Genomic DNA, 17,631 nt, shown 5'->3' on the forward strand with positions numbered 1-17,631 from the left:
TTGGCAGATGGGTAACATGACTTGTGGGTAAAGGGTACCACCTCTGCAGAGTGTAAAACTGGTATACTAGCCGAGCTCACGGTCATGAGCAGCTCAGGACTCTCTGATGATTAAATTATGGAACTTAAACTAAATTTGTCATATGCATTGCATCGCAGGTGAGGTTGTTACTTTTGTTCTACTACTTAATTGGGTTGGTATTTACTTATACTTAGTAATTGCTAATAAAATTTTGACCAACTTTAAAAGCAATGCTCAGCTCTAACCATCCTCTTTGGTAAACCTTACACTTCACGTGAGCTCTCACCTTTGGCGAGTTCATGCACATTATTCCCCACAACTTGCTGAGCGATGAACGTTTGTGAGCTCACTCTTGCTGTCTCACACCCCCCCCACAGGTCAAGAACAGGTACCGCAGGATGAGGCGCGTGGAGGATGCTGCGATGAGTTCGTGAGAGGTCTAGGTCGTCGTCTCCCAGTCAACTTTGGGTTGCTGGACCGTTGTCTCCTTATAATGTAATTATTTATTTTGTATAGAACTCCTGTTATGTAGTAAAGATGTGACATTCGATCCTGTGCCATGATTCATCGTATGTGTGAGACTTGGTCCCAGCACACCTGGTGATTATGTTTACGCCCGGGCTTTGGACCCCTAAAACCCGGGTGTTACGACACGGTGCCTGCGCAACTATCCCTAGTCGCGCGGGAAAACAGCACCCAACCTTTCCGCATGGGCAGCTCCGGGGCCGCCGCGTGGCCGGAAAAGGTGGTATACTCAAGAAGGCACCGGACCCCTATACTCACGACCTGTACCTCGGAGTATGGCCCAGGGCTCCCATGCAAGCATGCCGGACCCCTTGGGTGAGGCCCGGACCCCTCTGAGCGGGGTCCAGGCCACCCACAGCGAGGTCCCGGGGCAGGGGATACCCTGGCCTAAGCAAGGGTCCGGTACTGACACGTGTCCAGACTTTATCCTGTGTGCTTGCGCTCCCCGCTCAGGCGGAGACCCGATGCTGCCACGTGGCTTGTTGCCCATGACGTAAGCCAGCGGGCGGAGCCTGACGTAAGGCCTCTGGGCCGCGCGGTCTCTGCATTTATTGCGGAGAGGACGCGCCGCCTGCCCACTCTGCTGACAGGCGATATGCCGCCTCGGCATTTATTGTGACCTGTCCACTCAGCTGGCAGCGGCGTCCAGGCCATCCTACAGGCGGCGTGCCTGTCCAGTCCATTGCCAAACAGTACGCTCGTGCTGCAAGGTGCACTGTGTCCACCATTGCTTATGCATTGCCAGGGAAGCTTCCCCTGCACGCCAATACCACGCAGACCGCGGATGTTAGGGTACAAGAAGATTGCTCCAGCAACTCCAAGTATTACAACCATTATATTTCTAGGCCCACATGTCGGGGCTCAGCACCTTTGTACGCGCCCTGAAAGTCGCCTAGAGGGGGGGTGAATAGGGCGAAACTGAAATTTACAAAGTTAATCACAACTACAAGCCGGGTTAGCGTTAGAAATATAATCGAGTCCGCGAGAGAGGGTGCAAAACAAATCGCAAGCGAATAAGGAGTGAGACACGTGGATTTGTTTTACCGAGGTTCGGTTCTTGCAAACCTACTCCCCGTTGAGGTGGTCACAAAGACCGGGTCTCTTTCAACCCTTTCCCTCTCTCAAACGGTCCCTCGGACCGAGTGAGCTTTCTTTTCTCAAATGCTTGGAACACAAAGTTCCCACAAGGACCACCACAAGGTTGGTGTCTCTTGCCTCAATTACAAGTGAGTTTGATCGCAAGAAAGAATCAAAGAAAGAAGAAAGCAATCCAAGCGCAAGAGCTCGAAAGAACACAAGCAAATCTCTCTCACTAATCACTAGGGCGTTGTGTGGAGTTTGGAGAGGATTTGATCACTTGGGTGTGTCTAAAATTAAATGCTAGAGCTCTTGTAAGTAGTTGAAGTGGGAAAACTTGGATGTCTTGAATGTGGTGTGGTTGGGGGTATTTATAGCCCCAACCACCAAACTAGCCGTTTGGTGGTGGCTGACTGTCGTATGGTGCACCGGACAGTACGGTGCACACCGGACATGTCCGGTGCGCCAGCCACGTCACTAGGCCGTTGGGATTCGACCGTTGGAGCTTCTGACTTCTGGGCCCGCCTGGCTGTCCGGTGTACACCGGACAAGTACTGTAGATTGTCCGGTGCACCGTTTCGTGCGTGTCTGACTTCTGCACGCTTCTGGCGCGCATTAAATGCGCCTGCAGGTGACCGTTGGCGCGAAATAGCCGTTGCTCCGCTGGCTCACCGGACAGTCCGGTGTACACCGAACAGTCCGGTGAATTATAGCGGAGCAGATTCCCGAAGCTGGCGAGTTCCAGAGGCCGCTCTTCCCTGGGGCACCGGACACTGTCCGGTGTACACCAGACAGTCCGGTGAATTATAGCGGAGCCCCTCTGAATTTTCCCGAAGGTGACGAGTTTGACTTGGAGTCCCCTGGTGCACCAGACACTGTCCGGTGGTGCACCGGACACTGTCCGGTGGCACACCGGACAGTCCGGTGCGCCAGACCAGAGGTGCCTTCGGTTATCCCTTGCTCTCTTTGTTGAACCCCATACTTGATCTTTTTATTGGTTAAGTGTGAACCTTTAGCACCTATATAACTTATACACTAGAGCAAAACTAGTTAGTCCAATTATTTGTGTTGGACAATTCAACCACCAAAATCAATTAGGAAATAGGTGTAAGCCTAATTCCCTTTCAATCTCTCCCTTTTTGGTGATTGATGCCAACACAAACCAAAGCAAATATAGAAGTGCATAATTGAACTAGTTTGCATAATGTAAGCGCAAAGGTTGCTTGTAATTGAGCCAATATAAATACTTATAAGATATGCATGGATTGTTTCTTTATTTTTAACATTTTGGACCACGCTTGCACCACATGTTTTGTTTTTGCAAATTCTTTTGTAAATCCTCTTCAAATTTCTTTTGCAAATGGTCAAAGGTAAATGAATAAGATTTTGCGAAGCATTTACTAGATTTGAAATTCTCCCCCTGTTTCAAATGCTTTTCCTTTGACTTAAACAAAACTCCCCCTAAATAAAATTCTCCTCTTAGTGTTGAAGAAGGTTTTGATATATCAAATTTGAAAAATTACTTTTTCCCCCTTTTGAACACAATAAGGTACCAATGTTAAATTTGTCAATTGAGAATCATACCAATTGAAAAACTCTTTTTTTTTTAAAATTAGGTGGTGGTGCAGTCCTTTTGCTTTGGGCTAATACTTTCTCCCCCTTTGGCATGAATCGCCAAAAACGGAGTCATTAGAGCCCTTGGAATTACTTTCTCCCTCTTTGGTCATAAATAAATGAGTGAAGATTATACCAAAGACGGAGTCCTTTTCTCCCCAAAGATGGAGAGTTGCTCGGAGTGATGGCGAAGGATGAGTTACGGAGTGGAAGCCTTTGTCTTCGCCGAAGACTCCAATTCCCTTTCAATACACCTATGACTTGGTTTGAAATAGACTTGAAAACTCATTAGTCATAGCATATGAAAGAGACATGATCAAAGATATATAAATGAGCTTGTGTGCAAATCAACAAAAGAAGTTCCTAGAATCAAGAATATTTAGCTCATGCCTAAGTTTGTTAAAAGTTTGTTCATCTAGTGGCTTGGTAAAGATATCGGCTAATTGATCTTTAGTGTTAATATATGAAATCTCGATATCTCCCTTTTGTTGGTGATCCCTTAAAAAGTGATACCGAATGGCTATGTGTTTAGTGCGGCTATGCTCAACGGGATTATCCGCCATGCGGATTGCACTCTCATTATCACATAGAAGAAGAACTTTGGTTAGTTTGTAACCGTAGTCCCTAAGGGTTTGCCTCATCCAAAGTAGTTGCGCGCAACAATGTCCTGCGGCAATGTACTCGGCTTCGGCGGTAGAAAGAGCTACAGAATTTTGCTTCTTTGAAGCCCAAGACACCAAGGACCTTCCCAAGAACTGGCAAGTCCCCGATGTGTTCTTTCTATTAATTTTACACCCTGCCCAATTGGCATCCGAATAACCAATTAAATCAAAAGTGGATCCCCTAGGATACCAAAGCCCAAACTTAGGAGTATAAACCAAATATCTCAAGATTCGTTTTACGGCCGTAAGGTGAGCTTCCTTAGGGTCGGCTTGGAATCTTGCACACATGCATACGGAAAGCATAATATCCGGTCGAGATGCACATAAATATAGCAAAGAACCTATCATCGACCGGTAATACCTTTTGATCGACGGATTTACCTCCCTTGTCGAGATCGAGATGCCCATTGGTTCCCATGGGTGTCTTGATGGGTTTGGCATTCTTCATTCCAAACTTGCTTAGAATATCTTGAGTATACTTCGTTTGGCTTAGGAAGGTGCCCTCTTGGAGTTGCTTCACTTGAAATCCTAAGAAATACTTCAACTCCCTCATCATAGACATCTCGAATTTTTGTGTCATGATCCTACTAAATTCTTCACATGTAGACTCGTTAGTAGATCCAAATATAATATCAACATAAATTTGGCATACAAATAAGTCATTTTCAAGAGTTTTAGTGAAGAGTGTAGGATCGGCTTTTCCGACTTTGAATCCATTAGTGATAAGGAAATCCCTAAGGCATTCATACCATGCTCGTGGGGCTTGCTTAAGCCCATAAAGCGCCTTAGAGAGTTTAAACACATGGTTAGGGTACTCACTATCTTCAAAGTCGGGAGGTTGCTCAACATAGACCTCTTCCTTGATTGGTCCATTGAGGAAAGCACTCTTTACGTCCATTTGGTAAAGCTTGAAGCCATGGTAAGTAGCATAGGCCAATAATATACGAATTGACTCAAGCCTAGCTACGGGTGCATAGGTTTCACCGAAATCAAAACCTTCGACTTGGGAGTATCCCTTGGCCACAAGTCGGGCTTTGTTCCTTGTCACCACACCATGCTCGTCTTGCTTGTTGCGGAAGACCCATTTGGTTCGTACAACATTTTGATTAGGACGTGGAACTAAATGTCATACCTCATTCCTTGTGAAGTTGTTGAGCTCCTCTTGCATCGCCACCACTCAATCTGAAGTAGTGCTTCCTCTACCCTGTGTGGCTCAATAGAGGAAACAAAAGAGTAATGCTCACAAAAATGTGCAACACGAGATCTAGTGGTTACTGTTAAGGCCCATAAGGCCCATATATTATTGACTGCCTATATATATGCTACAGTACCCCGAGGGGATTATTATCTCACCTAATCCAGGTTAGTCACATGGTAACAGAGCAGGTTAGGGTTAGGGTTTACATCTAAACCCAACCCTGATCCAATTTTTTTTCGGCGCCGTCGCGCCGTCGCTGTGCTGCCCTCGCAGCCAGCTTCTTCCCCTTCTCCGGTTGCTGTCGCGGCCCTCCCTCTCCCGCCCGTCGTCGCGGCCGCGGGCCTCCTTTTCCCGGCCGCCGTCGCGGCCTGCTGTCCGCCGTCTGCCATCCGCCGCCCGCCGTCTGCCGTCCGCCGGATCCAGCCTGCGCATCCACCGTCCGCCGGATCCGCCGTCTCGGTCTGCGCCCCATCTGCTGCTTCATCGTGGATCGAGCTCCCCCTCTTCCTGTGCCCGCCAGGACCGGATCTTGGTCGCCCCGCGCGGATCTGTCACGTCCGCCGCCAGGGGCCGTCCGCCGCCCTCTTCCTGTGCCCGCCAGGAGTCCGTTGCTGCTGTCGCTGTGCCTGCCAGGAGCCCGCCATCTTCTTCCTGGTGGTCCGCCGGCTCGGCGGCTGGCCAGCTGCCTGCCGAGTCGAACTACAGTCTGCAGGGCGCCTTCACCGGATCTGCGCTGTCAGCAATTCTGCGCTGTCTGTCTGATCCGCCTGATCCGGATCTGCGCCCTCGCCACTTCTGTGCCGAGCAGGACTGCAACTCTACACCGTTGCTGCTGTCGCTGCTTCTGCGCAGGTGGCTTCCAGTGATCTCGATTCTCTGCAGCAGGGCGACAACTGCTGTCCATCTCAGCTTCTGCTGCCCAGGATCTTCGCCAACTTGTCCAAGTCGGACTGCTGTCAGCTGCAGCTCTTCTGGTTTGTTTGGTTTCACTTATCTCCATTGAATTCAATATGGCGACAAATGTTATTGTAGTCAATATCACTCTAGATGGTCAAAACTATCCGGAGTGGGCTTTCTGTGTTGAGACTGCACTCCGGGGACATGGATTACTCTTCCATTTGACTGATGCGGCACCTGTTCTTGCTGATGATCGTCGCAATGCTGCTGATATCAAAACGTGGCAACTTAATGATGGTAAAGTGATGGCTGCTATGGTGAACAGCGTCAAACCGTCTATGATTATGAGTTTGTCTAAATTCAAAACTGCTAAATCCATCTGGTCTCATTTGAAGGAGCGTTTTGTTCAGGATAGTGGTGCTCTATTACACACCCTCATGCAGCAGACACATGTTATTGAGCAAAATGATATGAGCATTGATGAGTATTACTCAGCCTTTGATCGCCTGATGAGTGCTTTGACATCAATGGTGCCTGCTTGTACTGCTGATCCATGTCCGGCTCATAAGTTTATTGAGAAGTTCTTCACTTACAGATTTGTTATGGGTGTTCGGGCCGAGTTTGATTCTCTTCGTGCTCGTTTACTTCAGGGCTCTGACACTCTCACAATGGCTAAGGCATTGTCTGATTTACTTGCTGAAGAGACTCGTCTTCACTCACTTTCCTCTACTGGTGGTAATCCTCACAGTGTGTTGGCTGCTGCCCAGAAACCTAAGAATGTTTTTAAGCCTTGTGATCATTGTGGCAAGACCAATCATCGATCTGAGCTTTGCTTTGTCAAGTTTCCTGAGAAGTTGACTGATTTTCGTGCACGACGTGCTGCTCGTGGTCGTGGTCCAGGACCGTCTACTAGAGGTTCAGTTGCTGTTGCTGCCACTTCGTCCGCTTCTACTTCAGAGTCGGCTTGGGTACTTGATTCAGGAGCCTCCTTTCATGTCACGTCTGATCAGTCAAAGTTGGCTTCTACTACACCTGTCACAGATGGTGCTTCAGTGCAGACAGCTGATGGTACTGTATGCCACATTACTCATAAGGGTTCTCTTTCTGATCCTCACTTTACAGTACCTAATATTTTCTTTGTCCCTGACCTATCTATGGATCTCCTTTCGGTAGGTCAAATTACGGATCATAATTGCTTTGTCGGATTTGATGACTCATCTTGTTTTGTACAGGACCTTCGCACAGGGGAAGTGATTGGGACTGGCCGTCGCCGTAGAGCAGCTCCTCGCCTCTACATCTTGGACTCTTTGCGGCTTCCTTCCTTGGCTACATCTCCAGCGCATGTCCTTTCAGCTACCCTTGCTTCTGTTGCGTCTTTTGCCCAGTGGCATCATCGTCTAGGTCATTTGTGTGGCTCTAGATTGTCTACTCTAATAAAGTCAGGTTGCTTAGGTCATACTTCGGTTGAGTCTAATTTTTATTGTAAGGGTTGTCATCTTGGAAAACAAATACAACTTCCATATTTTACTAGTACTTCTCATTCTGTTGAACCGTTTGATTTGGTTCACTCTGATATTTGGGGTCCTGCACCTTTTGTGTCAAAAGGTGGATATAAATACTATGTCATTTTTATTGATGATCATTCTCGCTACACTTGGATTTATTTCATGAAACGCCGTTCTGAGCTGATTTCTATTTATAAAACCTTTGCTCGCATGATTCACACTCAATTTTCCACTCATATTAAAACCTTCCGTTCTGATTCTGGTGGTGAATATTTATCTGATAATTTTCGCCAGTTTTTGACTTCAGAGGGCACTCTTGCTCAGCTTTCTTGTCCTGGTGCTCATGCACAGAACGGTGTGGCTGAACGCAAACACCGTCACATTATAGAAACTGCTCGCACTTTGTTGATATCTTCTTTTGTTCCTTCACATTTTTGGGGTGAAGCAGTTTCTACTGCGGTTTACCTCATCAATAGACAACCGTCATCCAAACTCTCTGGCAAAACACCTGGTGAAGTCCTTTTTGGAACTCCTCCACGTTATGACCACCTTCGAGTTTTTGGATGTACGTGTTATGTACTATTATCACCTCGTGAACGTACTAAGTTGACTGCTCAATCTGTTGAGTGTGTTTTTCTTGGATACAGCCCTGAACATAAAGGCTATCGGTGTTATGATTCATCTTCTCGTCGCATGCGTATTTCTCGAGATGTGAGCTTTAATGAAAACCGACCCTTCTTTTACAACTCTTCCACTCATTCTTCTTTTCATTCCACAGAGTCTACCGCCTTCATGAGCCTTCCTCCCATTTCTGAAACTTCATCAGCATTACCACCTACTGTTTCTACACCCGATGTTCTTATTCCCATCACACCACCTTCCACTTCCACATCATCTCAGTCTTACTCTTCCAAACCACCTGTTACTCAGACTTACATTCGTCGTCCTCGCTCTAATCCCACAGCCAGTCCTGCTGATGATCCTGTTGCCGATACTTGTACTAACAATGATGACTCTCATGTTGTTTTTAATCAGGGGTATCATCTTCGTGACCGTGGCACTATTGCAGCTCCAGAACGTTATGGGTTTTCCCGTGCCGGTGCAGTCATTGCTGAACCATCATCTTATAAAGAGGCTTCTGTTATACCTGAGTGGCAGCGTGCTATGACTGATGAATTAAATGCCCTTCATCGCACATGTACATGGGATGTTGTTCCGTTACCTGCTGGTGTTGTACCTATCACGTGCAAATGGGTCTTCAAAGTTAAAACCAAATATGATGGGTCTATTGAGCGATATAAAGCTCGTCTTGTGGCCAGAGGTTTTCAACAGACTCAGGGTATTGACTATGATGAGACTTTTGCACCTGTGGCCCATCTGACTACTGTCCGAGCCTTACTTGCTGTTGCAGCCTCATCTTCTTGGAGTATCTCTCAGATGGATGTCAAAAATGCGTTTCTTCACGGTGACCTACATGAGGAAGTCTATATGCATCCACCTCCTGGGATAGAGGTTCCCTCAGGGCATGTCTGTCGTCTTCGTCGAGCCTTGTATGGTCTCAAACAAGCTCCTCGTGCTTGGTTTGAGAGATTTGTTTCTGTCATCAAGGCTTGTGGTTTCTATTCTAGTGATCATGATCCTGCATTGTTCATTCATGTGTCTTCACGAGGCCGCACGTTGCTATTACTATATGTTGATGACATGTTGATTACAGGCGATGATCCAGACCATATTGCTCATGTGAAGACGTACCTGAGTAAGGAATTTCAAATGTCTGACTTGGGGGCACTCAGTTATTTTTTGGGCATTGAGGTTTTGCAGACTCAAAATGGTATTTATCTTTCTCAGGCCAAGTACATACAAGACCTTCTTGATCGTTCTGGTCTTAGTGACACTCGCACTGTTGCCACGCCTATGGATCTTCACTTATCTCTTTGTCCGACTGATGGGACACCTTTGGAGGATCCATCTCGATATAGACATCTTGTTGGCAGCTTAGTTTACCTTACTGTCACCAGGCCAGATATTGCTCATGCAGTTCAGATCTTGAGTCAGTTTGTCTCTGCTCCTACATCAGTTCATTATGGGCACCTACTTCGTGTGCTTAGATATTTACGGGGGACAAAAACACAATGTTTATTTTATGACTCAAATTCCCCACTTCAGCTTCATGCTTACTCTGATGCTACATGGGCCAGTGATCCTACAGATCGTCGCTCCATCACTGGTTACTGTATTCTTCTTGAATCATCCCCTGTTGCTTGGAAATCCAAGAAGCAAGCTGCTGTATCTAGATCTAGTACTGAAGCAGAACTTCGAGCCCTGGCTACTACTACTGCTGAGATTATCTGGATCCGTTGGCTCTTGGCTGATCTAGGTGTTTCTTGTGACTCGCCTACTCTTCTTCGCTGTGACAACACTGGAGCTATACAAATCTGTCATGATCCAGTGAAGCGTGAACTCACAAAACACATTGGTGTTGATGTCTCATTCACTAGATCTCATTGTCATCAGAAGACCATTGATCTTCAATATGTGCCCTCAGAATTACAGCTTGCGGATTTCTTCACAAAAGCACAAACTAGGGCACAACATCAGTTTCATCTACTCAAACTCAATGCTTCAAATCCTCCACTTCCGCCTTGAGTTTGACAGGGGGTGTTAAGGCCCATAAGGCCCATATATTATTGACTGCCTATATATATGCTACAGTACCCTGAGGGGATTATTATCTCACCTAATCCAGGTTAGTCACAGTTACCCCTTTATGAATGTCGCCAAGGATGGTGTCGACGGGGTGATCTCGTTGGATTGCTTGGTGGACTCTTGGGTGTGGCGGCCTTTGTTCTTCATCCTCCTTGTCTTGGTCATTTGCATCTCCCCCTTGATCATTGCCGTCATCTTGAGGTGGCTCATTTGCTTGATCTTCTATTTCATCAACTTGAGCTTCATCCTCGTTTTGAGTCGGTGGAGATGCTTGCGTGGAGGAGGATGGTTGATCTTGTGCATTTGGAGGCTCTTCGGATTCCTTAGGACACACATCCCCAATGGACATGTTCCTTAGCGCGATGCACGGAGCCTCTTCAATACCTATCTCATCAAGATCAACTTGCTGTACTTGAGAGCCGTTAGTCTCATCAAACACAACGTCACAAGAAACTTCAACTTGTCCAGAGGACTTGTTAAAGACTCTATATGCCCTTATGTTTGAATCATATCCTAGTAAAAAGCCTTCTACAGTCTTAGGAGCAAATTTAGATTTTCTTCCTCTTTTAACAAGAATAAAGCATTTGCTACCAAAGACTCTAAAATATGAAATATTGGGCTTTTTACCGGTTAGGAGTTCATAAGATGTCTTCTTGAGGATTCGGTGTAGATATAACCGGTTGATGGCGTAGCAGGCGGTGTTGACCGCCTCGGCCCAAAACCGATACGATGTCTTGTACTCATCATGCATGGTTCTAGCCATGTCCAATAGAGTTCGATTCTTCCTCTCCACTACACCATTTTGTTGTGGCGTGTAGGGAGAAGAGAACTCATGCTTGATGCCCTCCTCCTCAAGGAAGCCTTCAATTTGTGAATTCTTGAACTCCGTCCCGTTGTCGCTTCTAATTTTCTTGATCCTCAAGCCGAACTCATTTTGAGCCCGTCTCAAGAATCCCTTTAAGGTCTCTTGGGTGTGAGATTTTTCCTGCAAAAAGAACACCCAAGTTATGCGAGAATAATCATCCACAATAACTAGACAGTACTTACTCTCGTCGATGCTTATGTAAGCGATCGGGCCGAATAGATCCATGTGTAGGAGCTCCAGTGGCCTGTCAGTAGTCATAACGTTCTTGTGTGGATGGTGAGCACCAACTTGCTTTCCTGCTTGGCATGCGCTACAAATCCTGTCTTTCTCAAAATGAACATTTGTTAATCCTAAAATGTGCTCTCCCTTTAGAAGTTTGTGAAGATTCTTCATCCCAACATGGGCTAGTCGGCGGTGCCATAGCCAACCCATGTTAGTCTTAGCAATTAAGCAAGTGACGAGTTCAGCTCTATCAAAATTCACTAAGTATAGCTGACCCTCTAACACTCCCTTAAATGCTATTGAATCATCACTTCTTCTAAAGACAGTGACACCTACATCAGTGAATAAACAGTTGTAGCCCATTTTGCATAATTGAGAGACGGAAAGCAAATTATAATCTAATGAATCTACAAGAAAAACATTGGAAATAGAATGGTCAGGTGATATAGCAATTTTACCCAATCCTTTGACCAAACCTTGATTTCCATCCCCGAATGTGATAGCTCGTTGGGGATCTTGGTTTTTCTCGTAGGAGGAGAACATTTTCTTCTCCCCTGTCATGTGGTTTGTGCACCCGCTGTCGATAATCCAACTTGAGCCCCCGGATGCATAAACCTACAAAACAAGTTTAGTTCTTCACTTTAGGTACCCAAATGGTTTTGGGTCCTTTGGCATTAGATACAAGAACTTTGGGTACCCAAACACAAGTCTTTGACCCCTTGTGCTTGCCCCCAACATATTTGGCAACTACCTTGCCAGATTTGTTAGTCAAAACATAAGCTGCATCAAAAGTTTTAAATGAGATGTCATGTTCATTTGATGCACTAGGAGTTTTCTTCTTAGGCAACTTAGCACGGGTTGGTTGCCTAGAGCTAGATGTCTCACCCTTATACATAAAAGCATGATTAGGGCTAGAGTGAGACTTCCTAAAATGAATTCTCCTAATTTTGTCCTCGGGATAACCGACAGGGTATAAAATGTAACCCTCGTTATCCTGAGGCATGGGAGCATTGCCCTTAACAAAGTTGGACAATTTCTTAGGAGGGGCACTAAGTTTGACATTGCCTCCCTGTTGGAAGCCAATGCCATCCTTGATGCCAGGGCGTCTCCCATTATAGAGCATACTTCTAGCAAATTTAAATTTTTCGTTTTCTAAGTTATGCTCGGCAATTTTAGCATCTAGTTTTGCTATATTATCATTTTGTTGTTTAATTAAAGCCATGTGATCATGTATAGCATTAACATCAACATTTCTACATTTAGTACAAATAGAAGTGTGCTCAACGGTAGATGTAGAGGGTTTGCAAGATTTTAATTCTACAACCTTAGCATGCAATATATCATTCTTAGTTCTAAGGTCAGAAATAGTAGCATTGCAAACATCAAAATCTTTAGCCTTAGCAATTAATTTTCCATTCTCAATCCTAAGGCTAGCAACAGACATGTTTCATTCTTCAATCTTAGCAAGCAAATCATCATTATCATTTTTAAGATTGGGAATATCACAAACATTTGAATCAACCTTAGCTAATAGATTGGCATTTTCATTTCTAAGGTTGTCTATTGTCTCATGGCAAGTGCTTAGCTCACTAGATAATTTTTCACATTTCTCAACTTTTAGAGCATAAGCATTTTTAACTTTAACATGCTTTTTGTTTTCCTTGATTAGGAAGTCCTCTTGGGAGTCCAAGAGATCATCCTTCTCATGGATGACACTAATCAATTCATTTAATTTCTCTTTTTGTTGAATGTTTAAGTTGGCAAAAAGAGTGCGCAAGTTATCTTCCTCATCACTAGCATTTTCATCACTAGATGATTCATATCTAGTGGAGGATTTAGATTTAACCTTCTTCTTTTTGCCGTCCTTTGCCATGAGGCATTTGTGGCTGATGTTGGGGAAGAGAAGTCCCTTGGTGACGGCGATGTTGGCGGCGTCCTCGTCGTCGGAGGAGTCGCTAGAGCTTTCGTCGGAGTCCCACTCCCGACAAACATGGGCATCGCCGCCCTTCTTTTTGTAGTATCTCTTCTTCTCCTTTCTTCTACCCTTCTTGTCATCGCACCTGTCACTGTCACTAGATATTGGACATTTTGCAATAAAATGACCGGGCTTACCACATTTGTAACACACTTTCTTGGAGCGGGGTTTGTAGTACTTCCCCCTCCTTTGTTTGAGGATTTGGCGGAAGCTCTTGATGACGAGCGCCATTTCCTCATTGTCGAGCTTAGAGGCGTCGATTGGTTGTCTACTTGGTGTAGACTCCTCCTTCTTTTCCTCCGTCGCCTTGAATGCAACCGGTTGAGCTTCGGACGTGGAGGGGCCGTCAAGCTCGTTGATTTTCCGTGAGCCCTTGATCATAAATTCAAAGCTCACAAAATTCCCGATTACTTCCTCGGGAGTCATTAGAGTATATCTTGGGTTGCCACGAATTAATTGAACTTGAGTAGGATTAAGAAAAATAAGTGATCTTAGAATAACCTTAACCACCTCGTGGTCATCCCACTTTTTGCTCCCGAGGTTGCGCACTTGGTTCACCAAGGTTTTGAGCCGGTTGTACATGTCTTGTGGCTCCTCTCCTTGGCGTAGACGGAAGCGACCGAGCTCCCCCTCGATCGTTTACCGCTTGGTGATCTTGGTGAGTTCATCACCCTCGTGCGCCGTCTTGAGCACGTCCCAAACTTTCTTGGCGCTTTTTAGTCCTTGTACCTTGTTGTACTCCTCCCTACTTAGAGAGGCGAGGAGTATGGTTGTAGCTTGGGAGTTGAAGTGCTCGATTTGGGCCACTTCGTCCTCATCATAATCCTCATCCCCTACGGATGGTACCTGTGCTCCAAACTCAACAACATTCCATATACTTTTGTGGAGTGAGGTTAGATGAAATTTCATTAAATCACTCCACCTAGCATAATCTTCACCGTCAAAAGTTGGCGTTTTGCCTAATGGAACGGAAAGTAATGGAGTATGTCTAGAAGTACGGGGATAGTGTAAGAGGATCTTACTAAACTTCTTGCGCTCATGGCGCTTAGAAGTTATGGAGGGCGCGTCGGAGCCGGAGGTAGAAGGTGATGAAGTGTCGGTCTCGTAGTAGACCACCTTCCTCATCTTCTTTATTTTGTCGCCACTCCGATGCGATTTGTGAGAAGAAGTCTTCTTCTCCTTCTTCTCCTTCTTATCCTTGTTGCGGGACTCTTCCGATGAAGCTTTCCCGTGGCTTGTAGTGGGCTTGTCGCCGGTCTCCATCTCCTTCTTGGCGAGTTCTCCCGACATCACTTCGAGCGGTTAGGCTCTAATGAAGCACCGGGCTCCGATACCAATTGAAAGTCGCCTAGAGGGGGGGTGAATAGGGCGAAACTGAAATTTACAAAGTTAATCACAACTACAAGCCGGGTTAGCGTTAGAAATATAATCGAGTCCGCGAGAGAGGGTGCAAAACAAATCGCAAGCGAATAAGGAGTGAGACACGTGGATTTGTTTTACCGAGGTTCGGTTCTTGCAAACCTACTCCCCGTTGAGGTGGTCACAAAGACCGGGTCTCTTTCAACCCTTTCCCTCTCTCAAACGGTCCCTCGGACCGAGTGAGCTTTCTTTTCTCAAATGCTTGGAACACAAAGTTCCCACAAGGACCACCACAAGATTGGTGTCTCTTGCCTCAATTACAAGTGAGTTTGATCGCAAGAAAGAATCAAAGAAAAAAGAAAGCAATCCAAGCGCAAGAGCTCGAAAGAACACAAGCAAATCTCTCTCACTAATCACTAGGGCGTTGTGTGGAGTTTGGAGAGGATTTGATCACTTGGGTGTGTCTAGAATTAAATGCTAGAGCTCTTGTAAGTAGTTGAAGTGAGAAAACTTGGATGTCTTGAATGTGGGGTGGTTGGGGGTATTTATAGCCCCAACCACCAAACTAGCCGTTTGGTGGTGGCTGACTGTCGTATGGTGCACCGGACAGTCCGGTGCGCCAGCCACGTCACTAGGCCGTTGGGATTCGACCGTTGGAGCTTCTGACTTCTGGGCCCGCCTGGCTGTCCGGTGTACACCGGACAAGTACTGTAGATTGTCCGGTGCACCGTTTGGCGCGTGCCTGACTTCTGCGCGCTTCTGGCGCGCATTAAATGCGCCTGCAGGTGACCGTTGGCGCGAAATAGTCGTTGCTCCGCTGGCTCACCGGACAGTCCGGTGTACACCGGACAGTCCGGTGAATTATAGCGGAGCAGATTCCCGAAGCTGGCGAGTTCCAGAGGCCGCTCTTCCCTTGGGCACCGGACACTGTCCGGTGTACACCGGACAGTCCGATGAATTATAGCGGAGCCCCTCTGAATTTTCCCGAAGGTGACGAGTTTGACTTGGAGTCCCCTGGTGCACCGGACACTGTCCGGTGGCACACCGGACAGTCCGATGCGCCAGACCAGAGGTTGCCTTCGGTTATCCTTGCTCTCTTTGTTGAACCCCATACTTGGTCTTTTTATTGGCTAAGTGTGAACCTTTAGCACCTGTATAACTTATACACTAGAGCAAAACTAGTTAGTCCAATTATTTGTGTTGGGCAATTCAACCACCAAAATCAATTAGGAAATAGGTGTAAGCCTAATTCCCTTTCACGCCCCCCTTGAGCTATAAAAGGGGGAGGCATGCAACGTTACAAAGGGAGACTCAAGCACACTTAGACCTAACTCAGGCTCACAAGTTCAAATAAGCTCAATACATTACACAGTGGAGTAGGGTGTTACGCTCTGGCGGCCCGAACCACTCTAAAACTCTTGCGTGTTCTTGAGTTTATCGTTCATCTACCAACAGGCAAAACGCTTAAGCCCCCTCATCTTAGGATTAGGGCGGGTGTATTCCGCCACCCGGCCGGAGGTTTCCCTCTCCGACATTTGGCGCGCCAGGTAGGGGGCTTGGCATTAGTTTTTGCTTATTTTCTCGCTCAGCATGATGGTGCAAATTGTTGAGCACCGCGCCGAGACTTCAGTGGATTTCGTGGTGGAGGAAGAAGCTGTTTTTTCCACGCCACAGGTTCCCAACCGCCCTGTGCCGGGCACTGCTGCTGTGCACGCTGCACAGCAGCATACAACTGCGCAGACATCCCGGACTCCGTCGAGAACGGCGCCGGGAGCATTGTCTGCAGCTAGGGAGTTGCTGCGTCACCCTCCAAGCTCCATGGCATCGTCAGGGGCCATGAAGCAGTGGCGCGACGACGTCGACCGGCTACTCGGCATGGCACATTCCACCGCAACCAGGTCCAAGCCTCGGTCATCCCGACGCCAACGTGAGGCGACGGCGTCTGTGCGCTCACCCTCAGCAAGGGGCGCGCAGACCGACGACCTCCGGGCAGAGCTCAACCGCAGGCGTGCGGGAGAGGACACCCGGGTCTCTTTAGAGAGGGCGCGCGAGCGCCGGCAAAACATCGAGGGTCGCAACCTCGATCAAGACTTCGCTGCGGTAGCACCGCAGGCCCTAATGGACACCCGGTCCCAAGCAGGTGTCCCTTTGGCCGGCGTGGGCTGCGCCGCCCTCGCGGATCATCTCCGCGCGGCGTCATGGCCATCCAAGTTCCGGCCGCACCTGCCGGAGAAGAACGACGGTATGTCAAACCCGTCGGAGTTCCTGTAGGTGTACATCACCGCTATCACAGCAGCAGGTGGAAACACCGCTGTGATGGCGACATATTTTCATGTCGCCTTGTCTGGGCCTGCCCGGACTTGGCTCATGAACCTCGCCCCAGGGTCAATCTACTCCTGGGAAGAGCTCTGCGCACGGTTCGTTGCGAACTTCGCCAGCGCTTACCAGCAACACAGTGTGGAGGCCCACCTCCATGCAGTGAGGCAGGAGCCCGGGGAGACTCTCCGGACGTTATCTCCCGCTTCACCAAGGTGCGAGGTACTATACCTCGCATTTCCGATGCTTCCATCATCACGGCCTTCCGTTAGAGAGTACGTGATGAGAAAATGTTGGAGAAGTTGGCCACGCATGACGTGGAAACTGTCCCCACTCTCTTCGCTCTGACCGACAAGTGCGCCAGAGCCGCCGAGGGCCGTGCATGGCACTCGGCCCCGCAGACCGGGGTTACCCAGACGGGTGGCTCGGGTACCATCCCCCAGGACGGTAAGAAGAAAAAGAAGAAGGACCGCGACCACCAGAAGCCGCGGTCCACCGCCCTAGTCGTCGCAGCCGCGACTGGGGGCCGGGGCGACCGCAACAAACGCCCACGGCCGCAGAGGGGTAACAGCGGCTCATGCCCTGTGCACCCCAACGGTCGCCACAGCGCCGCGGAGTGTCGCGAGATCATCGACCTCGCAAAACGCGTCAGCGAGCGGCGCGAGCAGTCTTCTAAGGACGGCTCCCCA

The 17,631-nt window shown here is 47.6% G+C and overlaps 1 protein-coding gene across 5 annotated transcripts in view; it reads left to right on the forward strand.

Annotated features, from left to right (window-relative positions):
• Positions 1-17,631, forward strand: part of LOC100192466 (uncharacterized) — a 38,875-nt gene that overhangs the window by 10,336 nt on the left and 10,908 nt on the right.

This window comes from Zea mays, chromosome 4 (genome assembly GCF_902167145.1).
Source record: "Zea mays cultivar B73 chromosome 4, Zm-B73-REFERENCE-NAM-5.0, whole genome shotgun sequence".
Taxonomy (NCBI): domain Eukaryota; kingdom Viridiplantae; phylum Streptophyta; class Magnoliopsida; order Poales; family Poaceae; genus Zea; species Zea mays.